This window comes from Palaemon carinicauda, chromosome 3 (assembly GCF_036898095.1).
Source record: "Palaemon carinicauda isolate YSFRI2023 chromosome 3, ASM3689809v2, whole genome shotgun sequence".
In the NCBI taxonomy this organism is placed as follows: domain Eukaryota; kingdom Metazoa; phylum Arthropoda; class Malacostraca; order Decapoda; family Palaemonidae; genus Palaemon; species Palaemon carinicauda.
This window is the reverse complement of record NC_090727.1, coordinates 83,845,226-83,860,225: the sequence shown is the minus strand read 5'-3', so window position 1 is coordinate 83,860,225 and position 15,000 is coordinate 83,845,226. Positions and strand designations below refer to the sequence as shown.

Here is a 15,000-nt window from a genome sequence, read left to right as displayed (position 1 = left end):
TAAGTGACCATTAACGTCACTTATTTGGAGTTGGGAGATGGGACATAACATTGTGGCCTGATTGGTAACGTCTCTGCCTGGTATTTGCCAGACGGGGGTTCGGGTCCCTCTCAGACTCGTTAGAGCCTTTAGTGTCTGCAACCTTACCCTCCTTGTGAGCTAAGGTTGTGGGGTTTGGGGGAGCCTATAGGTCTATCTGTTAAGTCATCAGCAGCCATTGCCTGGCCCTCCCTGGTCCTAGCTTGGGTGGAGAGGGGGCTTGCCCGCTGATCATATAATATATGGTCAGTCTCTAAGGCATTGTCCTGGTTGCTAGAGCAATGTCACTGTCCCTTGCCTCTGCCATTCATGAGCGACCTTTAAACCTTCCAACACCCAACAGTAACCAGGTCAAAGCGAGACTATTTATTTGTGTTTATTTGTATTTTCTCTAATCCCTAACACATTGACATACCACGTCAGATGTGGCTGCAATTTGCCAAGTACATCAGATCATAAGTTCTATTTCACATTGGGTATTTTCTCAAGGTATTTCATACTAGCTCTATTGAGATTAATTTTTCTTAATGTTTACGGAAGTGTATAGTTTAGCAATTTAATTATCCTTATTTATTCAATTTCAATAATTGACCTCGGCATATTCTCTATGTTCATACCCTTCTTCACCTTATAGGTTTTCTGTTTCCTTTCATACTTTCTAAATCAAAGCCTTAAATACATGCTCAATTAATCTCCTTTTAATAATAATAAAAACATTCCATAGTACAGAAAATAACAGTATACCCCTATAATTTCTACATATCATCATCTGGACCTTTATACTATGGAATATTTGTTCTCTCATTCATACCTTCAGGAATCTTTCCTTATGCACACATACCTTACAAACCCTGGTCAGTCCCTCAGTAACATTATCACCAACATCGTGCAGCACCGTTCTTATAAGCCAGCCAATTCCTTATGTATTTCCTTTCTTCAACCTATTAATAATATTTCTTAAAGTGTCAATTGTCCCTTCCTCAAGCATTATCTCATCTTATCATTATATCCATCAATATGCTCTTCCATCTACTCTGTACTAACAATTACCAAATAATAAAATTACGACAAACCTTTGGGAAGAGCTGACACTGGAACCCTTTGGATATATGAGGAAAACGACAACTACCACCACTTTAAATAATGTAATTTCTATTAAAAAAATCTATCATAACTTTAAATAATGTAATTTCTATTACAAAAAATCTATCATAACTTTAAATAATGTAATTTCTATTACAAAAAATCTATCATAACTTTAAATAATGTAATTTCTATGATAAAAAATATATCATAACTTTAAATAATGTAATTTCTATTAAAAAAAATTATCATAACTTTAAATAATGTAATTTCTATTACAAAACATCTATCATAACTTTAAATGATGTAATTTCTATTACAAAAAATTTATCATAACATTAAATAATGTAATTTCTATTACAAAAAATCTATCATAATTTTACATAATATAATTTCTATTACAAAAAATCTATTATAACTTTAAATAATGTAATTTCTATTACAAAAATTCTATCATAACTTTAAATAATGTAATTTCTATTACAAAAATCTATCATAATTTTACATAATATAATTTCTATTACAAAAAATCTATTATAACTTTAAATAATGTAATTTCTATTACAAAAATTCTATCATAACTTTAAATAATGTAATTTCTATTACAAAAATCTATCATAATTTTAAATAATAGCATTTCTATTAAAAAAGAATCTATCATAACTTTAAATAATGTAATTTCTATTAAAAAAGAATCTATCATAACTTTAAATAATGTAATTTCTATTACAAAAAATCTATCATAACTTTAAATAATGTAATTTCTATTACAAAAAATCTATCATAACTTTAAATAATGTAATTTCTATTACAAAAAATCTATCATAACTTTAAATAATGTAATTTCTATTACAAAAAAATATATCATAACTTTAAATAATGTAATTTCTATTACGAAAAAATATAAATCATTGTTAGATGCTAGAAATATATAAAGCCTACCATGTTAGAAAGAACATCCTTGTAAAAATATCCCATGACACATCAACTCTAACTGATCATTTCATCTTAGATACGTCATTCTATTTAATTTACAACGGTTCAGAAATAAAAATTTTCCCTAATTTTTAAGAATAAAACTTTGTTTCAAAAGCATTTTGAAAATCAACACAGTTATTGTAAAATGAAGTTAGTGTTTATCCAGAGTGACTTTTCCCTCCCCTCTTCGATAGAGTTATTTGGTTCTTTACTAAATACAATCCAACTCTCCCCTTCCTCTTTTTCCAGTGAAAGCCACTGGTGATATATTCGTGATGTTTATATATTAGCCCCTTTACCACTAAACGAAATTCCATTTTTGATTATTATTATTATTATTATTATTATTATTATTATTATTATTATTATTATTATTATTATTATTATTGTTGTTGTTGTTGTTGTTGTTGTTACTTGCTAAGCTACAACCCTAGTTGGAAAAGCAAGTTCCTATACGCCCAAGGGCTCCAACATGGGAAATAGCCCAATGAGGAAAGCAAATAAGGAAATAGACAAGCTACAAGAGAAGTAATTAACAATTAAATAAAACAGTAACAATAAAATAAATTCAAATATAAACTATAAAAACTTCAACAAACAACAGGAAAAGATATGAGGTAGAATAGTGTGCCCAAGTGTACCCTCAAGCAAGAGAACTCTAATCCAATACAGTGGAAGGCCATGGTAAAGAGGCTGTGTCACTACCCAAGAATAGAGAACAATAGAAAATACGAGAAATGAACAATGAAGGATATTGAAAAAGAAGAATGAAGTAAGGATCTATCATAGCAAAATGGTTCAGTGCTCAGGCTGCTGATTTCTGGGACCGTGTTCGACCCTAGACTATTACCCATAAGTTTATCTTGCTAGAAATGTTGCTTATCAAAGGAAATTTGAAGCTAATAACTGCTACAAAGCCAAGTTACTGACTCAGTTTCAAGAGTTTTATGAATCGAAAACCAAATGCTACGAAGTAAGGCTAAAATATGCTAATATGTTAATTTAAATTATGTTAATAATGAGAATCCAAATGAGATGCAGAAATGAAGGTTCTCAAAACTGCTATAGGCAAACACAATGTCACCCTACATAATAACAAATAAATAACATTTATAAGCAAAAACATTGAAGGGAGTTCTATAAATTTCAAATGTAAGTGATACCTAATTAAATACTTAATGTACATTTACCGAGATATACGCATCCCTTTACAGCTAAATATGCACAGTTTTGCGCCAATGGATCATATCATACTTCCTAATATACTTAATGTATATTTACAGATTAATGTATACCCCTTTCCCCACTAAATGTGCCTTTTCTTTGCACCAACTGGATCATATAATGCTTCCTAATATACTTAATGTATATTTACAGATTAATGTATACTCCTTTCCCCACGAAATGTGCATTTGTTTTTGCACCAACTGGATCATATAATGCTTCCTAATATACTTAATGTATATTTACAGATTAATGTATACCCCTTTCCCCACTAAATGTGCCTTTTCTTTGCACCAACTGGATCATATAATGCTTCCTAATATACTTAATGTATATTTACAGATTAATGTATACTCCTTTCCCCACGAAATGTGCATTTTTTTTTGCACCAACTGGATCATATAATGCTTCCTAATATACTTAATGTATATTTACAGATTAATGTATACTCCTTTCCCCACTAAATGTGCATTTCCTTTGCGCCAACTGGATCATATAATGCTTCCTAATATACTTAATGTATATTTACAGATTAATGTATACCCCTTTCCCCACTAAATGTGCCTTTTCTTTGCACCAACTGGATCATATAATGCTTCCTAATATACTTAATGTATATTTACAGATTAATGTATACTCCTTTCCCCACGAAATGTGCATTTTTTTTTGCACCAACTGGATCATATAATGCTTCCTAATATACTTAATGTATATTTACAGATTAATGTATACCCCTTTCCACAGGAAATGTGCATTTTCTTTGCGCCAACTGGATCATATAATGCTTCCTAATATACTTAATGTATATTTACAGATTAATGTATACCCCTTTCCCCACGAAATAAGCATTTTCTTTGCGCCAACTGGATCATATAATGCTTCCTAATATACTTAATGTATATTTACAGATTAATGTATACCCCTTTCCCCAGGAAATGTGCATTTTCTTTGCGCCAACTGGATCATATAATGCTTCCTAATATACTTAATGTATATTTACAGATTAATGTATACCCCTTTCCCCAGGAAATGTGCATTTTCTTTGCGCCAACTGGATCATATAATGCTTCCTAATATACTTAATGTATATTTACAGATTAATGTATACCCCTTTCCCCACGAAATAAGCATTTTCTTTGCGCCAACTGGATCATATAATGCTTCCTAATATACTTAATGTATATTTACAGATTAATGTATACTCCTTTCCCCCACTAAATGTGCATTTTCTTTGCGCCAACTGGATCATATAATGCTTTCTAATATACTTAATGTATATTTACAGATTAATGTATACCCCTTTCCCCACGAAATGAGCATTTTCTTTGCGCCAACTGGATCATATAATGCTTCCTAATATACTTAATGTATATTTACAGATTAATGTATACCCCTTTCCCCACGAAATGTGCATTTCCTTTGCGCCAACTGGATCATATAATGCTTCCTAAGATACTTAATGTATATTTGCAGATTAATGTATACCCCTTTCCCCACGAAATGAGCATTTCCTTTGCGCCAACTGGATCATATAATGCTTCCTAAGATACTTAATGTATATTTGCAGATTAATGTATACCCCTTTCCCCACGAAATGAGCATTTCCTTTGCGCCAACTGGATCATATAATGCTTCCTAAGATACTTAATGTATATTTGCAGATTAATGTATACCCCTTTCCCCACGAAATGTGCATTTCCTTTGCGCCAACTGGATCATATAATGCTTCCTAATATACTTAATGTATATTTACAGATTAATGTATACTCCTTTCCCCCACGAAATGAGCATTTCCTTTGCACCAACTGGATCATATAATGCTTCCTAAGATACTTAATGTATATTTGCAGATTAATGTATACCCCTTTCCCCACGAAATGAGCATTTTCTTTGCACCAACTGGATCATATAATGCTTCCTGATATACTTAATGTATATTTGCAGATTAATGTATACCCCTTTCCCCACGAAATGAGCATTTTCTTTGCACCAACTGGATCATATAATGCTTCCTGATATACTTAATGTATATTTGCAGATTAATGTATACCCCTTTCCCCACTAAATGTGCATTTTCTTTGCACCAACTGGATCATATAATGCTTCCTGATATACTTAATGTATATTTGCAGATTAATGTATACTCCTTTCCCCCACTAAATGTGCATTTTCTTTGCACCAACTGGATCATATAATGCTTCCTGATATACTTAATGTATATTTACAGATTAATGTATACTCCTTTCCCCCACTAAATGTGCATTTTCTTTGCACCAACTGGATCATATAATGCTTCCTGATATACCTAATGTATATTTACAGATTAATGTATACTCCTTTCCCCCACTATATGTGCATTTTCTTTGCGCCAACTGGATCATATAATGCTTCCTGATATACTTAATGTATATTTACAGATTAATGTATACTCCTTTCCCCACTAAATGTGCATTTCCTTTGCGCCAACTGGATCATATAATGCTTCCTAATATACTTAATGTATATTTACAGATTAATGTATACCCCTTTCCCCCACGAAATGAGCATTTCCTTTGCACCAACTGGATCATATAATGCTTCCTAAGATACTTAATGTATATTTGCAGATTAATGTATACTCCTTTCCCCAACTATATGTGCATTTTCTTTGCGCCAACTGGATCATATAATGCTTCCTGATATACTTAATGTATATTTACAGATTAATGTATACTCCTTTCCCCCACTATATGTGCCTTTTCTTTGCGCCAACTGGATCATATAATGCTTCCTGATATACTTAATGTATATTTACAGATTAATGTATACTCCTTTCCCCCACTATATGTGCCTTTTCTTTGCGCCAACTGGATCATATAATGCTTCCTGATATACTTAATGTATATTTACAGATTAATGTATACTCCTTTCCCCCACTATATGTGCCTTTTCTTTGCGCCAACTGGATCATATAATGCTTCCTGATATACTTAATGTATATTTACAGATTAATGTATACTCCTTTCCCCCACTATATGTGCCTTTTCTTTGCGCCAACTGGATCATATAATGCTTCCTGATATACTTAATGTATATTTACAGATTAATGTATACTCCTTTCCCCCACTATATGTGCCTTTTCTTTGCGCCAACTGGATCATATAATGCTTCCTAATATACTTAATGTATATTTACAGATTAATGTATACCCCTTTCCCCAGGAAATGTGCATTTTCTTTGCGCCAACTGGATCATATAATGCTTCCTAATATACTTAATGTATATTTTTGCAGATTAATGTATACCCCTTTCCCCAGGAAATGTGCATTTTCTTTGCGCCAACTGGATCATATAATGCTTCCTAATATACTTAATGTATATTTTTGCAGATTAATGTATACCCCTTTCCCCAGGAAATGTGCATTTTCTTTGCGCCAACTGGATCATATAATGCTTCCTAATATACTTAATGTATATTTTTGCAGATTAATGTATACCCCTTTCCCCCAGGAAATGTGCATTTTCTTTGCGCCAACTGGATCATATAATGCTTCCTAATATACTTAATGTATATTTTTGCAGATTAATGTATACCCCTTTCCCCCAGGAAATGTGCATTTTCTTTGCACCAACTGGATCATATAATGCTTCCTAATATACTTAATGTATATTTTTGCAGATTAATGTATACCCCTTTCCCCCAGGAAATGTGCATTTTCTTTGCGCCAACTGGATCATATAATGCTTCCTAATATACTTAATGTATATTTTTGCAGATTAATGTATACTCCTTTCCCCCAGGAAATGTGCATTTTCTTTGCGCCAACTGGATCATATAATGCTTCCTAATATACTTAATGTATATTTTTGCAGATTAATGTATACTCCTTTCCCCCAGGAAATGTGCATTTTCTTTGCGCCAACTGGATCATATAATGCTTCCTAATATACTTAATGTATATTTTTGCAGATTAATGTATACTCCTTTCCCCCAGGAAATGTGCATTTTCTTTGCGCCAACTGGATCATATAATGCTTCCTAATATACTTAATGTATATTTTTGCAGATTAATGTATACTCCTTTCCCCCAGGAAATGTGCATTTTCTTTGCGCTAACTGGATCATATAATGCTTCCTAATATACTTAATGTATATTTGCAGATTAATGTATACCCCTTTCCCCACAAAATGTGCATTTTCTTTGCGCCAACTGGATCATATAATACTTCCTAAGATACTTAATGTATATTTACAGATTAATGTATACCCCTTTCCCCACGAAATGAGCATTTTCTTTGCACCAACTGGATCATATAATGCTTCCTAAGATACTTAATGTATATTTACAGATTAATGTATACCCCTTTCCCCCACGAAATGTGCATTTTCTTCGCACCAACTGGATCATATAATGCTTCCTAAGATACTTAATGTATATTTACAGATTAATGTATACCCCTTTCCCCCACGAAATGTGCATTTTCTTTGCAGCAACTGGATCATATAATACTTCCTAAGATACTTAATGTATATTTACAGATTAATGTATACCCCTTTCCCCCACGAAATGTGCATTTTCTTTGCACCAACTGGATCATATAATGCTTCCTAAGATACTTAATGTATATTTACAGATTAATGTATACCCCTTTCCCCCACGAAATGTGCATTTTCTTTGCACCAACTGGATCATATAATGCTTCCTGATATACTTAATGTATATTTACAGAATAATGTATACCCCTTTCCCCCACGAAATGTGCATTTTCTTTGCACCAACTGGATCATATAATGCTTCCTGATACACTCAATGTATATTTACAGATTAATGTATACTCCTTTCCCCCACTAAATGTGCATTTTCTTTGCGCCAACTGGATCATATAATGCTTCCTGATATACTCAATGTATATTTACAGAATAATGTATACTCCTTTCCCCCCCTAAATGTGCATTTTCTTTGCGCCAACTGGATCATATAATGCTTCCTGATATACTCAATGTATATTTACAGAATAATGTATACTCCTTTCCCCCCCTAAATGTGCATTTTCTTTGCGCCAACTGGATCATATAATGCTTCCTGATATACTCAATGTATATTTACAGAATAATGTATACTCCTTTCCCCCCCTAAATGTGCATTTTCTTTGCGCCAACTGGATCATATAATGCTTCCTGATATACTCAATGTATATTTACAGAATAATGTATACTCCTTTCCCCCCCTAAATGTGCATTTTCTTTGCGCCAACTGGATCATATAATGCTTCCTGATATACTCAATGTATATTTACAGAATAATGTATACTCCTTTCCCCCCCTAAATGTGCATTTTCTTTGCGCCAACTGGATCATATAATGCTTCCTAATATACTCAATGTATATTTACAGAATAATGTATACTCCTTCCCCCCCCTAAATGTGCATTTTCTTTGCGCCAACTGGATCATATAATGCTTCCTAATATACTCAATGTATATTTACAGAATAATGTATACTCCTTTCCCCCCCTAAATGTGCATTTTCTTTGCGCCAACTGGATCATATAATGCTTCCTAATATACTCAATGTATATTTACAGAATAATGTATACTCCTTTCCCCCCCTAAATGTGCATTTTCTTTGCGCCAACTGGATCATATAATGCTTCCTAATATACTCAATGTATATTTACAGATTAATGTATACTCCTTTCCCCCACTAAATGTGCATTTTCTTTGCACCAACTGGATCATATAATGCTTCCTAAGATACTCAATGTATATTTACAGAATAATGTATACCCCTTTCCCCCACTAAATGTGCATTTTCTTTGCACCAACTGGATCATATAATGCTTCCTAAGATACTCAATGTATATTTACAGAATAATGTATACTCCTTTCCCCCACTAAATGTGCATTTTCTTTGCGCCAACTGGATCATATAATGCTTCCTAAGATACTCAATGTATATTTACAGATTAATGTATACCCCTTTCCCCCACTAAATGTGCATTTTCTTTGCGCCAACTGGATCATATAATGCTTCCTAAGATACTCAATGTATATTTACAGAATAATGTATACCCCTTTCCCCCACTAAATGTGCATTTTCTTTGCACCAACTGGATCATATAATGCTTCCTAAGATCCTCAATGTATATTTACAGAATAATGTATACTCCTTTCCCCCACTAAATGTGCATTTTCTTTGCACCAACTGGATCATATAATGCTTCCTAAGATACTCAATGTATATTTACAGAATAATGTATACCCCTTTCCCCCACTAAATGTGCATTTTCTTTGCACCAACTGGATCATATAATGCTTCCTAAGATACTCAATGTATATTTACAGAATAATGTATACTCCTTTCCCCCACTAAATGTGCATTTTCTTTGCGCCAACTGGATCATATAATACTTCCTAAGATACTCAATGTATATTTACAGATTAATGTATACCCCTTTCCCCACTAAATGTGCATTTTCTTTGCGCCAACTGGATCATATAATGCTTCCTAATATACTTAATGTATATTTACAGAATAATGTATACCCCTTTCACCACTAAATGTGCATTTTCTTTGCGCCAACTGGATCATATAATACTTCCTAATATACTTAATGTATATTTACAGATTAATGTATACTCCTTTCCCCCACTAAATGTGCATTTTCTTTGCACCAACTAGATCATATAATGCAGGCTAGGAATGACCTATGACTTTTCCAGCATAATTAATATTTAAATTGAATGACAAGCATTTTTTCAAGGCAATGAATAATCAACTTGATATATTCTGTAGTAATCTTAGGTTTCTCAACAATAAGGAGTTTCTTTGACTTACCTTTGCTTCGTGGTATGGTGGAAACTACTACATAGGCTGGACTACATCATGATATTGATACTGTAGTTCCTTATCAAAGTGACATTCTGCAATGAAAACATTTATGGGTCAGTCTTTTGTTTCTGGGTCAAATGAAAGTTTTTGCAATACAAGTACCCCCCCCCAAAAAAAAAAATAAATAAAACACTTAGAAAACGTAATTTTAATCTGAAATTCTCCGAAAAAAATACTGTTCTCAGGCGTATTTCAGTAAAATACAGGCAGCCGTTAATTTTACCCTACTTTGTTATCATCTTTTACAGGTTGGTGACTGTAATGTCACTCCTTTACGTCAATATGTCTGTTTGTAAAATGGTAAATGCCTGGTAACATTTATGCCAGGATTTTTACCCTTTTTTAAAGACACATTTTTAACCGTGTACCTTTAAAACAAACTTTCCATTTCAATCTATCTTTTTCGGTTTTTGCTCGTTATACACAATCTTATATTTCATTTCGTTATCCTTAGCATATTAATTGTATACACATGCATAGTTTTCCTACCTTTACCTTTTTTTGCTCTTTATTCAAAATCTTGTATTTTATTTCGTTACCATTTTCATATCAAATTTTTTACATACATGCATAGTTTTCATAATCTTCCCTTTTATTTCGTTACCATTTGCATATTCATTTATTACATACATTCATAATTTTCATGAATCTTCCATTTTATTTCGTTATCATTTTCATATTCACATTTTACATACATGCATAGTTTTCATAAATCTTCCATTTATTACGTTAACATTTGCATATTCCTTTTCACATACATGCATAGTTTTCATAATCTTCCAATTTATTTCATTATCATTTGCAAATTCATCTATTACATACGTGTATAGCTTTCATAATCTTCATTTGATTTCGGTAACATTTGCAAATTTATTTATTACATACATCATAGTTTTCATAATCTTCCATTTTATATCGTTATCATTTTCATATTCATTTATCTATCACATACTTGCATAGTTTTCATAAATCTTCCATTTTATCTCGTTAACATTTGCATATTCCTTTTCACATACATGCATAGTTTTAATAAATCTAATATTCTTAAAGAAACAGGCTGTCTTTCATAATAATTAATTTCTCTTCCTTTTGTTTTGCTAAAGGTTTTACAGTTTATATAGGAAACATTTATTTCAATGTGGTTACTGTTCTTGAAATATTTTATTTTTCCTTGATTCCTTTCCTCACTGGCCTGTTTCCTTATTGGAGCCCCTGGCCTTATAGCATACTGCTTTTCCAAGTAGGGTTGTAGCCTAGCAGGTAATAATAATAATAATAATAATAATAATGATAATGATAATAATAATAATAACAATAATAATAACAATAATAATAATAATAATAATAAAAAATATTAATAATAATAATAATAATAATAAAAATAATAATAATTATAATAATAATAACTTGGGAAAAGATGCACACAAAGAATAATAATAATAATGATAATAATAATAATAATAATGATAATAATTTATTATAATAATAATAATAATAATAATAATAATAATAATAATAATAATAATAACAATTAGTAAACAACAATTCTATCCATGTACTGGCATTACGGCATATTCATGTATTAAAAAGTTCTCATCTACTAATCCAGTAAAAGCAAATGTGATACCTGTTCAAATACAAATGGCATTTAAACCTCATAAAATTCATAACAGATTATCTGGAATCAAATCAGTCTGATATTCATAGAGTTTGGAATTAACCATTATCAGTTCAAATGGTTAAAACTCAAATTTTCCTCTGACGCAACTATAACAAATAATTGTGGCTCAACAGTTATTTTTTTTTTCGAAAGTTCTTAACAATAAAGTCTTTCCAAGATGAATATCCGTAATTAAATAGGTATTAATAGGCATGCAATATTATATATATATATATATATATATATATATATATATATATATATATATATATATATAAATATATATATATATATATATACATATATATATATATATATATATATATATACATATACACACTGTGTAAACATATATATATATATATATATATATATATATATATATATATATATATATATATATATATATATATATATCCCTCTCTGAGTTGGGATACCTTAAGTGGTGAAAGGGTTTGTGTATCACCATGATCAGCAAAGCTACCCTAGTCAGGGCCACACTTACTATGTTGGTTTGCTGTGAGCGATCAGACAAAAGTCTCCCATCACCACCAATCCGAAAAGGCCAGCGCGATGATGATAAGGCCAAACCCTACACATGAATGACATGACTGAGGCCTTTGTCTTGCAGTGGACTATGGCTGTATTTGTCGTTATTGTGTATATATCTAAAGGAGAAAATAAATTGTCAGTCTGTGTGGAGAAGTTCCCGAATTACGCGGGTGTATGTCGTGTAAACCGGGAGAAATTGCAGATAGTCAATCGAGTTAACCTGATCAGCAGAAAACAAAACAAAGTCAAATCGAATCAGAAACTCCTGCATCTCTCTCAGCATTGAAATGATGCTGAGTCACATTGATCATTTCCCATTTCTGAGTTTCGAACGTATTTCTAACAAAATCGGAATATCTATAATAAATCAAACAGCTTATATTGTTTACTTATAACTTCACAAGTTTATCTGTACTATCTGTTCAAACTTGCAGCAAACGTTTTTATGTTGACCAGGCTGACAGAAGTCTTTTTATAGTTCATATATGAAATATCTGTTTCAATGTTGTTAATGTTTTTATAAATATTTTATTTTAATTGTTCATTACTTCTTATATCGTTTATTTATTTCCTAATTTCCTTTCCTCACTGTGCTATTTTACCCCGTTGGAACCCTTGGGCTTATAGCATCTTGCTTTTCCAAATAGGGTTGTAGCTTAGCTAGTAATAATAATAATAATAATAATAATAATAATAATAATAATAATAAGGTTGAGAAATTCATTCTCAAAGGTCTCTCTCTCTCTCTCTCTCTCTCTCTCTCTCTCTCTCTCTCTCTCTCTCTCTCTCTCTCTCTCTCTCTGGTAGTTCAATAGAAACGACATAAACTGACCATTTCTATACTCTAGAGTGAACATCACCTTATCTCCCTTATCAGCTTAGAGATGACGGTCTTGAGAAGTCACTAGGAACCTTAACATAGCTCTATCTGGTCCTAGCATGGCTGAGAGAGAGAGAGAGAGAGAGAGAGAGAGAGAGAGAGAGAGAGAGAGGGGGGGGGGTTGTATACTAGGATACAGTATGACTTAGCAAGGGCAGAGGTAGGAAGATTAGCTTGCGAAACCTGAATGAACTTGGAAGTAACGAAAACAATTTTGGTATAGAACCAAAACATCCTTTTGGAAATTTTCCTGAAGTGAAAATTCCTTGGGTTGCCTGATATAAGGATGTGAGAGGTCGTGTGCTGGATAGGTTTCTGGGCTACAATGATAACTAAAATAATGATAGTAATAATTAAAATGATTACAGTAACAATAATTAAAAGAGGAAGAATATATAACAAAATATAATGAAATGTTTTATAAAACAATAATGATACTAAAAAAGGATTTTACTTGAATCATTCTCTTCTTGAATGAGTAAATGAATGAAACTTTATATAAATAACTTGTCAATAAATCTTTAAAAATTAATAGTAGTCTAGTTATGGTAAATTAGAATGTTTGTAACAGGGGGAACCTTATTTCAACGATTTTTCATACTTGCCGAATTTCAAGAACAGGGCCTCTGAAATATTCCCTGATCGAGAGATTTATAACTAGTAGTATTTTAGATGGGGTTAATTAGAATATTTTTTCTTTAACAGGGAAACCTTATTTCAGCAATCTTTCATAGTTACCGAATTGTAAGAACAGGACATAAGACATATTTCAGTATCGAAACCCTTATATAACTAAATACTCTATGACATTAAATTATCTAATATACATCTAGAAATATTGTAACTTCAAATAACGTAATTTACGTATGTTTCAATACCGCCCTTTCCTACATATCCCGTCTATTAACTGTCTATCGAATCCAATATAAGTCGTAAGCTTTAGGTGTCTGCTTCAAAGAAATCCTCAGATTAAGGCGCCAGGGAGAAATGCGGCTGAAACAGCCTATTTCCATAAGCAAACGTATCGTATTTTCTCTCTTCGGTCTCCTCGAGATTTTCTCAAGGACTTGGACTGTTCCATTAGTGCCCGAAATGAGGTTCTTTTGCAAGAGCTAAAGCAGAGACTTGATCCTCATCAGGAAAGAAGATGATCAAATCTTAAATAAAAAAAAAAAAAAAAAAAAAACATTTAATAGATCGAAAATTCTTATCTACCAAAATAAGATGAGAATTAGCAGCTGAAGACCAGACAGGAGAACATTACTCGAAACAAGGTAAAATAACCAATAAATTAAGATGAGATTTAGGATTTGCAGACCAGACAGGAGAACAATACTCGAAACAAGGTAAAATAACCAATAAATTAAGATGAGATTTAGGATTTTCGGACCAGACAGGAGAAAAATACTCGAGACAGGGTAAAATATCCAACAAATTAAGATGAGATTTAGGATTTTCGGACCAGACAGGAGAAAAATACTCGAAACAGGGTAAAATATCCAACAAATTAAGTTGAGAATTAAAAGCTGAAGACCACATGGGAGAACAATAATCGAAACAAAATAAAATGAAAGAATTAAAACTGTGTAACTAGAATAACTCAGGAGGGACGTAATAGTGTCGAAAAATTAAGATAAAAAAGTATAATTAATAAAGACGAGATACAAAACAGCTCATATTACTAAACAATGTCAGTAAAAGTAATATGTGATG

The 15,000-nt window shown here is 31.8% G+C and overlaps 1 long non-coding RNA gene across 2 annotated transcripts in view; it reads right to left on the bottom strand.

Annotated features, from left to right (window-relative positions):
• Window positions 1-15,000, bottom strand: part of LOC137638357 (uncharacterized) — a 1,259,132-nt gene that overhangs the window by 393,114 nt on the left and 851,018 nt on the right. For both annotated transcript variants that reach the window (XR_011044104.1, XR_011044105.1), the window contains exon 5: window positions 10,142-10,227. This is a non-coding gene — a long non-coding RNA (uncharacterized lncRNA). The remainder of the gene's footprint in view (window positions 1-10,141; window positions 10,228-15,000) is intronic.